Genomic DNA, 5,229 nt, shown 5'->3' with positions numbered 1-5,229 from the left:
CAAAGAGAACAATATATAAAACTTTTGTAACACTTTTCAATAAGGTTTTAGTTTTTAACATTATATAAGTTAACATGAACAATATTTATATAGCATTTATGAATCTTAATTAATATTATGTTCAAAACTGACTACTACATTATTAATTACAATTCATAGTTACTGTACATCAGTTACTGTACCATGAACTAACACAAACAATTTTTTAATAACACAAATAAATACAGTAAAAATATGTTGTTCATACTTAGTTTGTTAGTTGTGAATTAACTAATGTTAAAAACTATATTAGTTAAGATGAACAATAATTATATAGCATTTATTCATGTTAATTAATGTTAAGTTAAAAATGTTTTAATACATTATTAAAATTTAAAGTTGTATCTTAACATTAGTTTATGTACTGTGAATTAACATGAAAATGAATATTTTAATGTTAGTTTTAACTAGCATGAAAAAAGATTAATAAATAATCTAAAAATATATTGTTCATTTTTAGTTCATGTTAGTTAATGCATTAATTTAACCAAAGAGACCTTATTGTAAATTGTTGCCAACACTATTTATGATCTATAAGCAGTTGTGAAAATTATATAAAACAATGATACCAGTAAAATGCATATTAACTTATTTTATACATATATTTATTATTCTAATTAACTGAAGTGAGCAGTAAAGGGTCAGACTTAAAATATTTTTTATCCTATCTGTGAGAGAGGTTAGAATAAATTAAAGTTGTAAAAATGATTTTAATGCTCTAAAATGAATGACTTGTTCTCTATAAGTAAAAAGTTTTGAAGAGTTTGGAAAATGCACTTTAATAATATTAGACAATTACTGATTATTTTTTGTACTGTTATTTTAATAAATCACCACGACAAAACTTTTTATCATACAACTAACAAACTGCTGAAGTTTGATCAAAATCAGACAATGTGTGCAAAAGTTGTTAGACACTTCCTGTTTCTCATTTCTCGCCATAACTTCGTCGCCTCGCCACAGCCAAACCGTTCGAGATATCAAAAATCCCTTGTCAATTTTGTATCCCCAATGTCTTGAGATCATGTTGACTGAGTTTGGTGTAAATCGGTGGAAAATCCTCAGAGGAGTATCGCAAATTCCAGAGCATGCGTTTTCCACAAAAACATAAATAGCCGACTTCCTGTTGGGCAAACCACAGACTGTCAGCACGAAAGTTGTTTGGCCTGATACGGTCTATATGTATATGAATTTTGGTAACAGTAGGTCAAACGGTGTGCGCTACAGAGCCCCTCAAAAGTCGCCTTTTTAAAGGCTGTGCCACGCACCCCCTTGGTGACCCCACCATGTGAAACTCTGTCCGGCCCTGATGGCCGCAGGTTCCAACAGGTGTGCAAAGTTTCAAGAGTTTTCGTGTATGTTAAGGGCCCCAAAACCCCCAAAAACCTTGAAAAAAAAAAATAATAATAATAAATATAGCTGCAAGCAGCGATGGCGGGCCCAAGCCATCAGTGCAAACGCCACCCCAGTGGCATAAGGAAAACTGTGCCCAGCAGGCACATGCATTTACAGTAACCCTCTGGCATTCTGGTTTTAAGGGATACGGCAATTAAAGGGTTAATCAAACCCATTAAGACTGTGAAACACACATACACAGAACAATATATCTTAGTGGCTTGGGCCCTAATAATAATCCTTAGGGGATCAATAGGGCCCTGCGCCTTTCTAGCTTGGGCCCTAATAAATCACCCTTCAATGAATAAATTAATTAAATTAGTATATAAATAGTTTAAAATGATTATTATAAATGAGTATATGATTAAATTAAATAATAATGATAAATGGTTATAAATGCATGAATGAATGAAGAATAAATGAATATGAAAGAAATTAGAACACAACACAAATGAATGGTTGCTCTCTTGAAGCAAAACACACAGTTTGCAGGATTTTATGATCCTTAGATGCTTCATAATGAATGATTTTTACACAGTTATTAACCTGAACTGACTTGAGCTGATTAATGACACTGTTTCTCTGTAGAGATGCTTTATAGCAGAGTTTGAATTTGTCTTATATTTGATAAAGTTTGCATCCTTGACTGTTATTTTCCTATAACCCGGAGGAAACCCACTCCAACACTGGAAGAACATACCAACAGGCCAAGCTGTTGATGTGTAAATGTGACAGTAATACGCAATAATTCCAGACTGTTGTTTTGCAACTTACTGTAGTTTCAATAAATGTTTTTTTTATGAACTGGTGAGGAAGTTTTGAGCTCTAAATGTTGTATGTTGTCATATTACAACCTTTTTTTCAAAAGATCAAGGAACAATTACATCAATTTAATGGTGATATTAGTGCATTTGCAAGTATCCCATCATTAACAATCCCAAAGTGTAAAAATGAAACTCAGCTGAAAGTCAAAACCTGGATATGGTTATGGAGAAATTGCTCTACACAGGTGTGATACCATATACGCCAATATTACCAATTCATAAGGACATTCTGCTGTGTAAACATTCACTGGCCAGTGCGCATAACTCCAGATGTAACATATTTTTCATTCAACGTTAGGTTTTCATTATTATTCAAAGCTTCTACAGTTTTGGACTCTTCAGCGTACTGTTGGTCATAAATTGCATTATGTTTTGGAAGTGATGTCAACTCTGCTTTTCAGTAATAATTTTTAACTAAACTGTCTCTTGACAATGATTAGCATTCCCATTTTGATAACTTTTCATATTCCTTCCCTTTATAATGTACCCAGAGGCTAATCTTTGAGGAAATTTGGCGTCATTCAGACAAACTGCTGTAACTGTTTCAACTGTTAGACTCAAAGGTTATGACTTACACTGGAAAAGTCATTGTTCATACCTAGCTTACTGAATCCAAGTTATGTCTACAAATCAGCTGTTGGGACATATGTTTCATTGGGTGTGCATTTCAGTTCCAGGAACACATTGTAGTTCTTCTGGCATTAAACGGCAAATTAGTTGTACTATTAAGTCTTACACCTTATTTCCACTGTGGTTCTAAAGCATATTGTAGTGGATTGAATTGCCAAAAAATCTGTTTCCGAATCTGTTTTCCCATGAGCAACTCCAGGAATCTTTTCAGTCTGCTGAGGTGATACCAGCTGGACCAGACAAAAGACAAATCATTGTGGTACCATTGGAGTTTGAACTGAACAGATGTTTTAGCATGCTTTGTTGCACCACCAGTGTTGGGGAAAGTTACTTTTAAAAGTAATGCACTACAATGTTGCGTTACTCAATAAAACTGATTGTGTTACTTTTTATGGAAAGTAATGTGTTACTTTTGCATTACTTTTTGTCACCTGAGCTGAGCTTGCTTATTTATTTTTTAATAACAAAAAGTTATATTTTTGGCAACTGTAAAGGCCCTTTCACACCAAAAGTGAAATTAATAAGCTTCAGCCTGAAGGAAGTGCCTCTGCACCTCACTCCTGATTTCTCTCAACAGGAGATGCGTCAGTGAATAAATGGGAAAACAAAGAAACTTGCATTACTTATTTGAAAAAGTAACTCAGATATTTTCTTGTAAATTTAAAAGTATTGTGTTACTTTTCTAGTTACTTGAAAAAAGTAATCTGATTACATAACTTGCATTACTTATAATGAGTTGCCCCTAACACTGTGCACCACCCCAAAGTCTCTGTGATATTCTGAACTTTAGATATGACTCCATATTCATCCTTAAAAGTCACTCTTTTATTGCAGTTCTGTGAAGTTGATTTTGCGTTTTATTGGCTGTAACAGCACATCTCTCCAGCACATTGCACACACGTGGGCAGGCATGAAATGCCCCTTTCTGCTGATTGGAAGCAATGGAAAGACTGATTATTTTCTACAGAATAGTTGTTTCAGATGATTCTTTTCAATATTACTCACAATTCATAGTAATTAATCAAAAAAAATATGTGAACTCAATAACTGATTACATTAAACTAAACTTAAACTGAATGAGTTGCAGCATGCTTTGCATCAGACCAGAAGAGAAAATGTTGAATGAAGTGTTATTTTGTGTTTTTGCACAGGATTAACGTAGGGAGAGATGTGTCAGTGTTTAACGTTCTGTTATGTTGTAGTTGTGCTACAACGTAATAGAGTTTGCGGTTAAGTCGAGGATGGGCTGCAAAAACTTAAAACTATATTTGCTGCTTACTTGTGTACATGCAAATGTATAGTGATAGTCTCTTTGCAATTTACATTAGCACATGCTAACTTTAAGACTGTAACAATTTCTGCTTTGGAAAAAAAAAATCTTTCATATAGCACAGATGTTCCTGGTACTGAAAGATTAGAAACTATTGTTTTGTCTTTCCCCCAAAACTCCAGTGGATCACTTGTTCAGAGGTGTGATTGAAAGATGAAAGAGCATGGAGACACTATGAGATGACTTCAAACTGTTCATTGTTCAAGAGTGTTATGTTGGTGTTCAAAGAGCTTAAAGTTGCACCATTTCACGTTCTTCATATAGTCTTTGAAGCAGTAAAAACCTATGGGTTCCACCATGTTTCGTCGTCTGTAATAAGGCTTTGCTTCTTTAATGTGCTCAGCAGTGTGCGTTTCAGGAAACTACAATACTCCCCGCACAAAAGTAGACAACTTGGATTCACTGTTGATGTAATGACAAGTTACCGCAAAGTATGCATTCATATTAATGGACATCCACGGGTCAGACAGCAAATTGACACTGCTGCCACCAGCTTCGCTTTCGTTGTTTTGTACCTTACAGTAACCATATCCTTCAGTCCATGTCTTGCTGGAAGCGCACATGCTCATCAAGCTGTCTCAAGCCCTCATCCTCCGCCACTGAAAATGACAATGAATCCTTGATGATCATGTGCACTAAAGCCTCAATGTCTTTATGTAATGCAAAAAATAAAAAATACAATTAAATAAAATTAAACCATATAATATATGAATGTGATTTTTGTTTGTTTGTTTAAACATCAACTTTGGCCATTAAATTAAAAAGATTCAACATGAAAGATTTCATACATACATTGTTTTCTTTGTATTTTGTGTTGGTGTATGGGGATAAACATGTAATTATATCTAGTAATTTGTAAATAATGTATTAAAATAGAATTAAGATGGTATAATTATGAAACCAATTTTGATGATTATTAACTAGCAGTGTAGTAGGTGTAGGATTAAATAATCTTATGCTTCTTCCTACTCCTTTTCGGACATGTATAAGTTAATATTGTTTTGTTTTGTT

The sequence above is a fragment of the Sinocyclocheilus anshuiensis genome, unplaced genomic scaffold (assembly GCF_001515605.1).
Source record: "Sinocyclocheilus anshuiensis isolate Anshui unplaced genomic scaffold, SAMN03320099.WGS_v1.1 scaffold524, whole genome shotgun sequence".
Taxonomy (NCBI): Eukaryota; Metazoa; Chordata; class Actinopteri; order Cypriniformes; family Cyprinidae; genus Sinocyclocheilus; species Sinocyclocheilus anshuiensis.
Note: the sequence above shows the minus strand (reverse complement) of the source record.